General features: G+C 34.4%; 1 pseudogene; it reads left to right on the top strand.

Annotated features, from left to right (window-relative positions):
* Window positions 1-5,953: 5,953 nt before the first annotated feature.
* On the top strand, window positions 5,954-7,186 carry LOC143628842 (F-box protein At5g50450-like; annotated as a pseudogene).
* Window positions 7,187-15,823: the final 8,637 nt, after the last annotated feature.

Here is a 15,823-nt window from a genome sequence, read left to right as displayed (position 1 = left end):
TTAAAACCATTTGTTAAACGACTCAGCCCCGAATGGACCAAATTCCATTTTAAATCTTTTCATTCATCAAGATTATGTCACCCGAGTTGATAGGGTTGACGGTTCCTTTTTACAACTCTTACTTTAACGTTTAAACGAAAATTTGCGCACCGCCGACTCGATTGACGAAGCACTAACCACAACAGCCCCGAGCATCAAAAAAATAATTTTTCCACAGCCCTTAAACCCCCTTAGGGCTGTACAAACTGATCCGGTGGGTCACCCGATCAATTAACGCATCAAACTCAACAATTTGCAATTCTACACCCGATAAACCCTAGTTTTCGAACTAAAATCGATTGACCGGCCTAAACACCTCCATTGGCCATGAAATTATAATATGATGTAAGTGACATACCAAAGAAGATGACGGAGCACGAACTTCAATTATAACAGCCCCGAAAGATGCGAGAAAGGGCAGCCACCACTTAAGCCTAAAACGAACTTATCGATCAATAACGAATATAACATGCAGATTTTAGCATGCAAAGATGTATTTTATTACATAGGAAAACCGTGGAATTAAATTATTAAAATTTTACTAATGTTGCATAAATATCTTAAGTTTATAAAAATATTTTTATTATATTTTTCTAGTGGACACAAAAATCATAAAAATTCTTCCAACACAGAAAGGTATGTGCAGCTATTTCAGCCCGCAACAAAATGGTTTTATTTTTATAAAATTAATTACCAAACCAAATTAAACGATTCCAATTGGGTTTGATTCTTAACTCAAAATATTAAGTTCCAGAAGTGGAACCAACTAATTTGGACTTGTTGAAAAAGAGTTATGATGTCGGGAAGACAGACCAGAATCTGACATCCCGTATCAGCTTTGATACTCGATTTTATAAAATCATAAAAACCATTCAAATCTCGTCCAAAAATTACGTATTATACCTTTCTGGAAACTAGACTCAATGTAGAACATCATGGAATCAAGAATCGATCAAAAACAGTGGATTAACATCACGTTACTGACCCTACAATAAACGTATACGAATCTGTCAGCAAGCTGTTATCATCAAAACTCAATCTTAATGACCAATAAACGCATTAATATGATCAATTAAGGTGTAAAAGAGTTGTAGACACTTAATACCGACCTTGAATTAGACTCGGGAGGGCTGGAACTCGGCTGAAGCTGCACGGAAAACGAGGTGGGAGGGCTGTAGCTGCTGCGATCGGCTGCTGGTAGGAGTTAGGGTTAGGGTTTGTTTTGTTTTATGATATAAAAACAAAAGTTACATCCAAGTCCCTCCAAATTGAAGTGTAAGGCAAAATGGAAGGAAAGTTAAATGGTTTAACGTACCGAGATGACGCAAAGGCTTCCGAGAAACGTCGGATAAATCCCGAGAATTATACATACTTTACAAGCTTTAATTCTTGAAACCAGAATTAACGGGCGTTACAGAGAACTATGAGAACCATTTTGGACCACAAAAAAACCCAAAAATAAAAAAAGTAAAAAAACCAAAGTTCTTATTTATCATCCTAGTTTCTAAAAAAAAACATAAAAAAAAAATTCTCGGTTTAGCTAAATTATACATATACATATATGTATAATATGTACATATATGTACACACATGTTTTTTTTCTATACACATATGTATAATTTAAGGTAAATGATAATGTACATATGTGTACATTACATAACTAGAGATTAAATGAAAGTATACATATGTGTATAGGTATAATACGAATTAAAAAGAAAAAAAATTGGTTTTTTTTATTATACATATATGTATAATATGCACACACTTGTTTTTTCCTATAAACATATGTATAATTTAAGGTAAATGATAGTGTACATATGTGTATATTACGTAACTAGAGATTAAATGAAAGTATACATATGTGTATAGGTATAATACGAATTTAAAAGTAAAAAAAATTTCGGTTTTTTTAGTGAAACCAGAATGAAATATAAGAATTTTGGTTTTTTTACTTTTTTAAAATTTTCGGTTTTGTTTGTTTTATAATTTTTTTAAATATTTTTTTAGAGGGTTTTTTTAGTGATCCAAAATGGTTCTCAAAGTTCTCAATTTGCCAATGGTTCTCTTAGGATCCTTACCCTATATATATATATATATATGAATTTGTTTTTAAAATTAATGTCTATTAATACTTAATATCGTTTACTATTTATTTAAAATCTATTTACTTAAATAATATAAACATGAATAAAATATATCGCTTATATTATTTACCAAATAATAATATTAACACTAACAATTATAATAAGTATAATAATAATAATATTCATAATAATGATCTTAAATATAATAAAAATACAATAATAATATATCATCAAATCTCAAATAGTTGTTAATTCTTTTTCCTCATTTATTAATGCTATCGTTAACAATTAGAGCATCTTTGTTGATGTATCTCGAAGGCTTGAACGTGTTAATCCTCATTTTCTTGTTATTGTTATCCCATCCCCACTAATCCACTCACTAAAGGTAAGTAATTCACATCCCTCTTTTTACCGTTTTACATTTTGGGGGCGTTATGCGTTAATCAATTTTTCACTACAATTCCACTATTTGCGTTATATGATGTTGCTCAATTAGGTATACATGCAATGTGACTATGTGTTGAATTTATGTTTTGGTGGTTGGTATCTCATCCTCATCCTCATTAGTATGATCATACGCCATCGGAGTAGCTCGCTATCCATGGGATTCGAGTGAAAAGACAACTTTTATATTATTGTTCTGCTAGTTGTAGTATTTCATATTATCGCAAGGAATCGTCATTTTTATATTATATGTATTCAAAAACCGTGATTACTTGCTCAACTTTATGTTGACAAACTACGTATTTTACCGCATGGCGTAGGTAGCTATATTGGATGAAGCAAGAGATTTAAAGAATAGTTGACCTTAGGTTGCATGATGAATTAAAGACTTATTTATTTTTTTGTTTTATTTAATTGTAATGTTTATTTCCATGTGACAATGTTTGTGCTTTTGCGTACTTGAATAATATGAATTCAATAATTTAGATATTGACACGTGTATTTATTTTAGTGTCTTTTGAGCTATGATACAATTATGTCGCGCCCCGGCATATTCCGCCGTAGGTTGGGGTGTGACACCTGCCCGATCAGTTGCCGGTAATAACTGGTAATCACGTAACATGTTAGTCTTTTAAAAATTAACAAACTATAGCAATACCATACTCAAATTAAAGAGAATAAAATGCTCGTTTTTATGGTGCAACTTTTTAGAAAAAAATATTAGTTCGTGAAAAGTTATGACCGTTAAAAAGTCGTGGGGGTGGTGATTTAGAATGAGGGAAAAATGTGTAACTATTTAATAAATTAAAAAAAAATTGATTGAAGTTGAAGGACCATAATTGTAAATTATTTTTGAATGTATGAAGACTATATTACCCCCACATTCTTAAAATTCTTTGTATTGTTACTTGTACAATATGCAACAAGAGTGGTACCTATTAAAATTTAAGAGGTCCTCACTCCTATATAATATATATATATATAGGGGTGGGTTATAGTAAAAAGAGATAATTTTTTAGGAAGAGTAAGAATAGATATAGGCTATTGGATTTAGGATCTAGTGGTTAAGATTAGTAGTTTCAAAAATATCAAATAGTTTCATAGGATATAGGATTTAGCATACATATAGTTCCCTAAATAGGCTCACATAGTTTTCTAATTCTAAATTTTATGTTCTTCCTACTCTTCTGACAAAACTATGTAATTTTATTTTAATCCTTTTATATATATATATATATATATATATATCTATAATATATATAAATGAAAACCCTAAAATCCTATGTGTCGCGATGGGTCGCTCCCTCTTTTTATGAAAGTCACTAGTTTGCTTGATTAATTAAGCGGTGGCCTCTCATTCGTTTAACTCAGTTTACATCCATTTATGATCCGAATATTAGACGGGTTATTGTACTTCTCCTCTCAAACCCTATGGGTGGTTGTTTCTTCTTCTCCACACCTACGAACCCAAAGCCCTACTCCTACCTAATTAGATCCTGATCCACAAATTCAGTCATAGTAGTCCGACATCCATCACGGGGGTTGTTTTACATTATTCGTTTTTAATATATATATATATATATATATATATTTGGATTTTAATTTTATTTATAGTAAGAAAGTTAATAATTAATACACTTGAGGTTTGATGATAAAATGGTTTCACAAATAAATGATATTTTATAATCCGGTTTAAAAGTTATCTGGGTTTGGTGATACCCATTACCTGTTTATTTTCTTTATTATAAAATTGTTTCTTAATTATAAATAATATCTTTTTTTTAAATAAAATAGGATATTAATTTTTTGTATATCCCTGTTTTATAGGATTTTCATATCAAATATTTGATGAGATTGATTTTTAATATAATGAAATGTTATAACCCATTTAAGAGCTATCTGAGTTTGGTGAGATCTTTACCCGTGAATTCAGGTCAAATGCTTGAGAAGCCTTCATTTACAATAAAACAATCTAATGGCTTGAGAGAATGGTTGTTTTACATTTTTCGTTTTTTAATATTTATTTTTTTGATTTTAATTTTCTTTATTGTAAAAAAGTTAATAATATACTTAGGGTTTGATGATGAAATGGTTTTATAAATAAATGATATGTTATAACTCCTTTAAAAGCTATCTGGATTCGGTGACCCATGACCCGCTTATATTTTTTACTATAAAATTGTTTATTAATTATAAATAATATATTTTTCTTTTTAAATTGGATATTAAATTTTAATATATCCTTATTTTATAGGATTTTCAAACGGGTAATGGGTATCACCAAACCCAGATAGCTTTTAAATCGGATTATAACATATCATTTATTTGTGAAACCATTTTATCATCAAACCTCAAGTATATATTAATTATTAACTTTCTTACAATAAATAAAATTAAATCCAAATATACATATATAAATATATTAAAAACGAATAATGTAAAACAACCCTCGTAATACGAGGGATAAAATCTAGTATATATATAATGAATATTAGAGAGAGAATGAAAAATGTTGAAAATTTAAGAGTTTTACAATGTATTATGCATTGTGTACAAGTGGTTAAGCATAAAATCTTAAAGCCCAAGTCGAACAGTATGAAATATTGAAAAAGGATGATGAATCACCCTTTGAGTTTTTTGGGTACCATTTTGTATTCTAGGTCCAAGTTTGATTACTTCAAGTGCTAGGATGATGGAGGTGGTAACTATATTTAGGAAGAGAGAGAGAGAGTGGGAGAGAGGGGGGGGGGTGTTGACGTAGACGAGGTCCAAATATGGCTTTGAGGCTTTCTCTCTATGTTCGGAGTTCCCAGCAGAACTAGGTTGAAGCCTGAAGGTAGTAGCGATGATCATGGTGGTCGGAATTAGATGACAAACTTGCAGTTGGTGGAAGCGTTAGGTTGTACATAAGGTTTTAACATTTTGTACCTAATGTAAAAGATCAATATGCCCTTTATTTAAAAACCAAGACTAACGATATTAATCAGCTGTCTGATTGCAACGAGAAGAAAGCATCCCTGGCTAAAATAACAATTTCGAAATATTAAACTGAAATAGCAAATTTCAATCAACAAGAGGACGAAAACATTATAAAAATAACTTAGATTAAAAATAAATAAAAACAGAAATATACATTTATATTTTTGTCCTTTATATCCGTCCTTTTTATTTTATATATTTATACACATGTGGGCCCATCTTTGGTTTTACTTTATCTTTGTCATCACCTATATAAGCCGCCCCATCGCCCCACCATCCATCTTTTGTAATAACCTCGCAAGAAACGTATGAATCAACCGTTTCGAGATTCATCAATTAATTCATTCACTTTTGAAACCACTCTCTTAATCACAGATTAATTCTGCATAAATTAATTCTACACAGAGATATTGCTCATGAAGAGACCAAGAGTACCGAGATCTGATCTCTTTGAATCGTTACATGATGATATTGTTATATACATCCTCTGTAAACTCAGCTCCACAGCCTCTTCTCCGTCTGATTTCATCGCCGTTCTTCTAACGTAAGTTTTTAATCCATACATACATATTAGTGAAACGTATAGATATATGTATATATAATCATCGTTTTTCTGCTCACAGATGCAAGCGATTGAACAAATTAGGTCTTAATCCACTAGTTTTATCAAATTCATGCTCTAAAGTGCTTGCGGTTCGAGCTAAAGCCTGATGCGACGAGGCGCACCGGTTTCTGAAGCTTTGCGTCAACGCTGGAAACCAGGAGGCTTATTATACTCTAGGAATGGTAAGTATTCAGCTATTCAAACCGAATATTGTTATTATTCAACTTGCTTTATTTGATATATTATTATTTATTATGTATTTATCTGTGTAGATCCGGTTTTATTGTTTGCAAGACCGTCGAAATGGAACGTCGTTACTGGAGAAGGCGGCGATTAAGTCACACGCTCCGGCACTGTACTCGCTGGCGCTGATTCAGTTCAACGGTAGGGGTGGTTTGAAGACCGAGAAGGATCCGTCTGCCGGAGTTGCGTTGTGTGCACGTGCATCGTCTCTCGGTCACATCGATGCTATCCGTGAATTCGGTCATTGCTATCAAGACGGTTACGGTGTACGGAAGAACGTGGCTGAAGGCCGCCGGCTTCTCGTCCAAGCTAACGCACGTGTCTTTAATAATAATAATATTTATAATCTTTCATTTCCGCAATTATCGGGACTCCCGTTATGGTTACATAATCTGGCCGGGTTTGGGTTCGAGTTGTTTAGCGACTACGGGTTTAATTTTAATATGATAACTGGGGATATGCATCCGGCGAATAGGTTTTGGTGGAATGGTTCGGGTTAATAAGAGGCGTGGGCGAGGGTTTGAGGATGTGTTCTTATGAGAGGTGTGGGCGACCCGAGACTCGAGCGAGCGAGTTTCATAAGTGTTCGGGGTGCGGGAAGGTGAACTATTGCTCGCGAGGGTGTCAAGCGCATGATTGGAGGGTGCGCCATAAGATGGAGGGTGCACCTATAGAGGAGTGGATGGGTCATGCTATTCAAGACGTGGAGGGCGGAGATGGCGTGAACGGTGTGGATGGTGTGGTGGATGATCGGATGGTGTAGGTTGAACAAGGGTAAGGATAGGTGATTGGATCCAGATCTGAACTTGGCTGTTTGTGTAGGCTGATTTTGTTTCCTATTTTTTGGTTTTTTTTTTTTTCTTTTTGTTAAATTTGGTTTTATTAGGAAGATTTTTATTTTTTAGGCGTATTACTAATATAAAACTTTGGTGACGATGAAATATTATTAGTTCATTTGGCAAGACTCCATTGGACCAAATTTTATGTTGTTTATGTTCTTTTATTTTTGTTTGTCTTTTGTTTTAAACTTTGATAATTATATTTCTAATTATCTTTGTTATGTTTGTTTTTTATTAGTTTAATTCCAATATCGATATACCGTAACGGACGTGATAAAAACTGACATAATTTGCGTAGACTTGGCGCATTTTGTTTTAGTTATAGTACTGTAATGAAAATGACCGAATGACAATTCTTTTTTTAGTCCGGTTTTATAACGAACGTGAAAACCCAACCAAATTTGCATAGACTCACCGCCAGGGACCAACAATGCTCGGGTTTTACCAACGCTTGAGTTTCAACGACCAACGCTATCCCAATGTTCCATCTCAATTTTTATAACTTTTTTTTGTTTTACTTTCCGTACAATAACACATGTAACAGAAACTGACCGAATTCACGTCAACTTACCGCCTAAACACTCGGTAATGCTTGTGTCTTACCAACGTTCGGATTTAACAACCTGCCCGACGCAACGCGCCAGGTAAAAGACTAGTTTTCTATATATGGCATGGACGGGAGAAAATTTCCGTTTTGTACAACTTTAATGCTACAGGTACAAGTATACATGGTTTTCTTTTTCTCTTTTAGAAATATATATTTTTTTTATTTTTTAAAAAGTATGAGTATCAAATCTATATATTCATGACATATACCAATACGATGTATATGTAGGTCTCCTTTAGTTTGGATATATGTGACGATGTGGTCGCTCTCTCTTTTTATGGAAGCCACCACATTGGTTGACGATGGTCTCTCATTCATTTAACCCGGTTTACATCTACTTCTCCTCTCAAACCCTACGGGGGGTTGTTTCTTCTTCTCCACACCTACGAACACAAAACCTAATCAGATCCTGATCCACAAATTCAGTCACAGTAGTCCGACGTCCACCACCCTCATTGTTCAATTTGAAAAGAATAGAGGCAAATCAGTTGAAATTACTTTAGCTATATTAATTTGAAAATAATAGAGGCAAATCAGTTGAAAAGAATATTGTGACTTTCAATTTGGGGTGGGAGTCCCCAGTGGGGCAGAGGCCGTGCTTCATAGCGCGAACAGGTTTCTAAATCAGTTTCATTCGGATGGGTCATTGGCTATGCTTACTGTTGATTTCTCCAATGCCTTCAACTTAGTAGATAGGACGACCCTTCTACATGAGGTTCGGAGTCGATGTCCTTCCATTTCTCTTTGGGTGGATTTTTTATATGGGCAGTCGGCTAGGTTATATGTGGGTGATACTTTCATTAAATCCACCACTGGGGTTCAACAGGGGGACCCTCTTGGGCCTCTCCTTTTTGCCTTAGCTTTGCACCCACTTGTTCACCAAATCAGAGATCGGTGCAAGCTTCTCTTTCATGCTTGGTACTTGGATGATGGCACGATTATCGGGGATACTAGAGAGGTAGCCAAAGCATTAGATATTATCAGGTCTGAGGGGCCTCGTTTGGGTCTTGAATTAAACGTTAAGAAAACAGAGTTATTTTGGCCAACATGCAATGGGGTGAAGGCACAGGAGGGGTTGTTCCCTTGCGGGATTGGAAGGCCGGTGCTTGGCGTGAAACTCCTTGGTGGTGCTGTAAGCCAGGATGCGGGGTTTATCAGCAGTTTGGCTATGAAAAGGGCATCTAGCGCTGTGGAACTGATGAGCTGTCTCCCAAGACTTCGGGATCCTCAATACGAGCTTCTTTTGCTTCGCTCATGTATGGGAGTCGCCAAGCTTTTGTTCGGTTTGAGAACATGCCAACCTATGTATGTGGGGGAAGCTGTTTCTATATTTGACAATGGTCTTCGAAGGGCGATTGAGGACATCGTGGTTTGTGGAGGTCCGTTCTTTGGGGATCTCCAATGGAGGTTGGCGTCACTTCCGATCCGTTATGGGGGGTTGGGTCTCTGTTCGGCTGAGGATGTATCTACATATGCTTTTGTGGCTTCGAGAGCACAGTCGTGGTGTTTGCAAGACCATATTCTTCGGGGTTGTGATATTCATAGGTTGGACTCTGATTATGGGTGTGCGATGGATCGTTTACGTACTTCACTTCCAGATTTTGATCTTAGTGGGTTCTCTAATAAGGACACCGCCCCCCCTAAAGCCCAACATGTTGTGGTGAGTGCCTTATTTAGTGGAATCGTCAAGAGTTTAGAAGTGAAGTTTGATCTATCCCCTCGCCAAAAGGCGGTGTTTGAATGCCTTCGGGCTCCTCGGGCTCAGGATTTTCTAACGGCTATCCCCATTGAAGGATTAGGCCAACGTATGTCGGGTTTAGAGTATCGGGCTATCCTTAAGTACCGGTTAATGATCCCTATGTTCCCGACGGATGAACCTTGCCCAATTTGTCGCAGGGTCTGTTTGGATTCTTTTGGTGACCATGCGGTGCATTGCAAAGAATTGCCTGGCTTTAAATACAGACATGATCTGGTTAGGGATGTTCTGTGTGATGTTCTTAAACGGGCAGGGATTTCTGCTAAAAAGGAGGCCCCTGTTAACTTTCTCACGGATCCTATTGAAGGGAGGTCTACTTTACGACCAGCTGATATTCTTGTGTTCGGGTGGGCAGGGGGGAAACACGCCTGTGTGGATCTTACAGGAGTGTCTCCTCTTGTTGGGCTCAGGGACCGTGGGTTTGTTGTGGGTCAGGCTGCGTTGAAGGCTGAATCGGGCAAAGTTGTTAAACACGAGAAAGCTTGTTTAGATAATCAACATGTCTTTCTACCATTTGCCTTTGATACATTTGGTTTTCTGGTTCCAGAGGCTGTGAAATTTTTGAGTAGGGTTCAGCGCGTCATACACGGAACCTCTTCAGCTTCTATGTCTCAAAGCTTCGTTTTTAGCAGGATTGGCTTTGCTGTTCAAAAGGGGGTTGCGGCGTAGCTTGTTGCCCGTTTGCCTGCCACTTTATTGTAATCGTTTTATAGCGAATTATATAAAACTTCGATTATTCTAATTCTATTTTCTGCTCCATATCCAGCTTTGATTTCCGCCTGAAAACCTTCTTGGCTGATAAGCAGCGTCGTCGTCGGTGCTTCCGTTGCCCACCATTGTCGTTGTTCATCTCAATTGACACTATAAGCACAGAACTTTTCACTTCAATTGCTACAGGGGAACCGTTACTAGGTATCGTGAATAAGACTTTCTTTAAAGTATCCCCAAATTTAAGATCTATGATTTAGGGACAGGTTTGACAGTTAAAGTCAACGAGAATAGCAAAATTTAAACTGGAGGCTGTGGGGATTTTATTTTTTTAATGTATCTTGATGATTTAATTTGGTTTTAAATGGATCGATTTTTAATGAATCTTGATTATTTAGTTTGTTTTTTCATGAGTATGATGATTTAGTTTAGTTTTTCGTAAATATATGAAGCAAAATCATTAACCAAATAGTTTGTTCATATATAAGCAGCAATTGCAATTTTGACCCATTTACTTTGGATTTCAATTCACAGCGGACGCCACTAGATTCTCTCTTGCAGATTCAGTGGACGGAATGGATGACGTAAACTTTGTGTTTGAAATTGCTAACGCTGCAATTTTACGTCCCACTAATGAGAGAGTGTGGATGGAGAAGGTTCTTGGTGCTGAGTCAGATTTAAGAACGGGCCCACCTTGTACATTTTCTGACCAACAGATACTAGCAAGAGTCCATAGCCACTTTCAGGTTTGCTCTAAGTATAAATATATGCTCTATTGCTTATGTTTTTTTTACACCTGCTGCTTTAAAAAATGATTTTTGGTTTTTAGGAAGCTTATTCGGAAGCAAAGAGGTGTTAAACCAACAATTGGGCTCATATTGGGCTTATATTTGTGAATGAACGATATGATGGAAAAGAATGAGTTTGAACATCTTACGGGACAAATTTGATAGTCAAAACCGTACATTTCCACCAGACGATGAGATAGTAGAAGCATTGTAGCAGAGTGAGGATTTGAACATCTCATGAGACAAATTCGATAGTCAAAACCGTACATTTTCACCAGACAAGGAGATAGTAGAAGCATTGCAGCAGATTGAGCGTTTGAACATCTTACGAGACAAATCTGATAGTCAAAACGACGAGGAGACAGTAAAAGCTTTGAAGCCGGAGGGAGATGGGATAAAGAAGGTATGTACTCAACTTTCTTCACGACGATTTGATTTCATCAGGATTTCTTCACGATGATTCTTAGATTGCTAATCGTACTCAACTTTCTTTAATATTAGTATAAAAGTGCACTAAAATCGATATCTATTTTTAGTTTAGGCTATCTAAACTTTTAATTGGTTAAGACTAACTGAAAAAAAAGTATGCTCCTTTTTAGACACATGCTTATTGGTACTGATTTTCACATTCATACTTTCAATTTGTAAAAATTTAAAAGGTGAAGCACATTTCACAAAATCTACTATTACATTTATAACTTTTTATACAAGTTAGATTAGTGTTGGATTTTCAACCAATAGATACCCTATTAAGATATTGATATCATCAAACAACAATCCAGTTTACAATTCAACAATTAAAACATGAGGTCTTGATGGGTTTCTTCCAATCCAAATGGAAACAATCACAGCAAACAAAATCTGCATGTTCGTTGGTCATAGAAACATATCATTCAATGGGGCCTCAGGTAAACTAAACTGATAGAGCCATTACGAGCTTTCTCGGATGGCCAGGGGTTTTCCATAAGGTTTTCTAGAGGTCTCGGGTTTGATTCTCACAAGTGTATGCCTCTTACTGGTGAGAACAACACTGTAAAAGGATTCGAACTCGAGTAACTTCCCTTCAAGCACGTTAGCCAGACTAACTTCATTTGAAAAAAAAAAACTAAACTCATAGAATATTTAGAGAAAAATTTAAAATAATATCACTATTCACTAAATAGTACACCTCACTTAATTTCAAATCTTTTAACATTTATAAAATAATTCCATAAAATTAGAACGTTTTAGAGAATTTTCTTTAGGAATACCAAATTGCAGGTTAAATGATTTTGTTAGTAACAAAATGCATAAGATGTCAGATTTGTGCAGTTTTGACTGCATAAGGTCAAATTGCATGAATGGATGCTAAAGCACAAAATGCTAGTTGCATTGAAGGGCTGCAAAAGTCAACGGGCTACGAATTAGAATTCTGTCAAGTTTCGAGTCATTAGCACGATTCATAGTTTTATGGTTTTTGTAGTTTTATGAATAAAATTATTCTTTATTAATTAAACACAAATTTTGTAATGCTAATTAATATTTGATAAAAACAAAACTAGCTGTAACATAAAACTGATCACAAAAATATGTCGTAACATGTTAACATGTTCTTGCATGACAATTGCCCATTTGTAGCTTCAAAAAAATATTGTTTAATTTATGTTAGGCGGTTTTATGAAAGACAGCATAAGTTTACATTAAATTTTATCTTCTTACTTCGTCAACTGTTCGTTTGTCTAATAAAAGCTTAACGAAAAAACACGAACAAGACTTCGTTCAGTTCTGTAAGGTCGTTTAACGAACGAACACGTTAACGGACGAACAAACATGAACAAGTTCACTTCCTTAATGGACGAAAGCCAACACGAAACGCTATTCAATTATGTGCTCATGAACCGTTCAATTTTTTATGAAGGCTTAACAAATGAACACAAACAAGGATTCGTTCAGTTTAGTAAGCTTGTGTTCATTTATTTATGTTTGTGCGTACGGTTTCGTTCACTTACGTTCCTTTACGTTCCTTTACGTGCGTTCAGGCTAATTTTTTTTTAATATGGATGACTAACTGATCAAGTCCACCATGTACAGTTTTCTATTTAATTTAAATATTTTTTATTGTATATGACACAAGTTGGGGTCCAACACACCCATCAACAAACCGTACATATTTCAACAAATATTTAGTTTTTCTATGTTAATTATCTTATAATAATAAATGAGAATATTTGAAAAAAAAAATGTATGTTAATTTAAATCCTTATTAAATCTAGGTTTTATCTTTACCTATTATTAGTATACAACTCATAAAAAATCATTATAATTATAAATATACATCATCATTTCAAAAAGTTACTTTTCTCCAAATATTTTTAAAAAAATAAAAAATAACCTTCAAGTTTTTGCATACTAATAATTTGTACATTATTAGTATGTTCATAAGTAATAATTAAAACGTATATCAATTATCAATATAACCATCCTTACAAATTTAATTTATAAATTTGCAGGATATATTAAGGTTGAAACAAAATGTTGTTTTGGAGAAGTTTTAATTCTCTCAATATTGGTATTATGAAAATAAGGAATGTGAATAATGATTCTTATAATCTCAAAAGTTATATAGCTGGTTGAATATTTGGTTTAAATTAGTTATAATCTCAAAAGTAATGTTCTTTCAACCTACAAAAATCAAGGTAGTGATATGTTATTTTTATGATTAAGGTTTTGTTGTAGCTGCCAATGTGTGTTGTTTGTTTGAATTTTATTTGTTTTATTCACATAAGTTTATTTAGTGTTAGTATTGCAGATAAGTTTATATGCAGATGGTTATGATTAGATATGCCATATGCAAATATGCTAAAATGTTCATTCATTTGCTTCAGAGGTAGTTATGTTCTTGCACTATTTTTTCTAATTCTGGATAGGCGAAGAGGTGTAAGTTCAAAATCTCAAGCTGCTGACGATAATAAAAAACCTAGAACCCGTGACCGTGTACCTGAGGCAAATGTAGAGGTCCAATCCAACAAAGATGTAAGTTAATTTCACATATTAACAATGTTAAAAATATTGAATTAAATAATGTTACACTTTTTCATTTACAGATATGGATTGCAAATAGCTCAGATACCAAAAGCAAGAGCGAAGAATACACGCCACCTCATAGGGATATAGCTGTCAGGCACCATGTTGACTCACACAATGGCAGGCCCGTTTCATTCGGTACAGATGATGGCATATCAGTTAGCTCATCGGTTTTTGAGTTGACCTCTTGGGCAAAGAAGCCAGGAATTTTCACGGGCCGTCTACTAGAAAGCATAAGAGGCCTGTTCAAATATGACATCTTCTGGTAAGTTCATAGGGACCTTTTTTACATCATAGCCATGGTATTGACGGGACGATGCATGACTGATCGATATTAACAACTTATTGTTGATTATTAATTGAATCCATCTATATATGTATATATAACTTGTGCGCATAATAATTTTTATGTGTATAATGTGTTATTTAGTATAGATATTCGTATCTGTACGTTATATATGTATCCAGTGACACCGATACCCCAAAAAATTAAATAGTTTTTAAGATGACCACATATTGAAAAAAGAAGGCGTAAATTGACTTCCTATTTTGGTCAAGGCCTTGCTCTTGCCATTGCAATAGCTCTAACCAGTGAATGACAATAAGTACATAAAACACGATAACTAACTTCTTTGTTAATGTCTCCTTTTCAAAGTGGAAAACCCACAGCCAACGGCAATAGAAAGAAGAATTGAGCCCGGATAGCAAATAGACACATTGTGTAACATCTCTGAAATCCAAAAGCATAAAACTCTGAAACACAAAGTATTCAATTTAAAAAGAAAAAGAACACTTTATTCGCGTATAAGAGCCAACAATGGGTTATATATGTTTTTTCCTGATGATGAATAATTGTATGTGTAACATGTTCTAGATCTTTATCACAACTTTTATGGACCAGTTCTTCCAGAGTTAAGGAATTGTATAGAGCTGCCAGGATTGTAAGTCATTTGGCCATCTTTGTTTGATGAAATTTATTTTATTTTTCTTCTGTTTTTGTCTTACCAGATTTTTGTAGAATAATTACATGAGTGGATTTATTCGTACTGGTTGGGGGAATCTTTCAAACCTTCAAACATTGTTAGTTAGATTTCCTTTAAAGATTGGGAAACATATATCACTATAAAATTTAAGAATATCATGATCTTTTGTAAATATCACTGTATCTAGCAATTTCCTTGATGTAAGCATTCCCGCTTCAAATAGGAATTTAAGGAACCTTGTAAACATGTTAGCATGTTTATACTTTAATTAATTGGTTAAAAGTTGCAATGGAGTGAAAATTTACAATTGGGAATTTAAGCCATTTGACCATCTTTGTTTTAGCTTTTGACCGACTATAAGCGTATGAATCTCAATTGAAATAGCCTAAATATTAAGAAAATATAATTAACATAACAAACGAATATATACGTATTAAATAAAAAAACTCGGTTGAAAAATAAAACAATTAATTAGAAAAGTACAGTTACAAAATGATTAAAAACAAAAGCCTAAATAAACTCACGTGACACGCGGGCTAAAAGTTAGTATGTATGTATATATATATATAGTATATATATATAGGTAAAATCGTAAATTATTTCAATTCAACTTCTCCCTAATTAACCGTGTGCAATCACACTGATGGCAGAATTTTAACGAACGCGATCGTGAATCAATTCGTCTT

The sequence above is a fragment of the Bidens hawaiensis genome, unplaced genomic scaffold (genome assembly GCF_021521415.1).
Source record: "Bidens hawaiensis isolate Kalapana, Puna unplaced genomic scaffold, B.hawaiensis_p1.1 tig00005079_1, whole genome shotgun sequence".
Classification (NCBI taxonomy): Eukaryota; Viridiplantae; Streptophyta; class Magnoliopsida; order Asterales; family Asteraceae; genus Bidens; species Bidens hawaiensis.
Note: the sequence above shows the minus strand (reverse complement) of the source record. Positions and strands in the feature narration are given on the sequence as shown.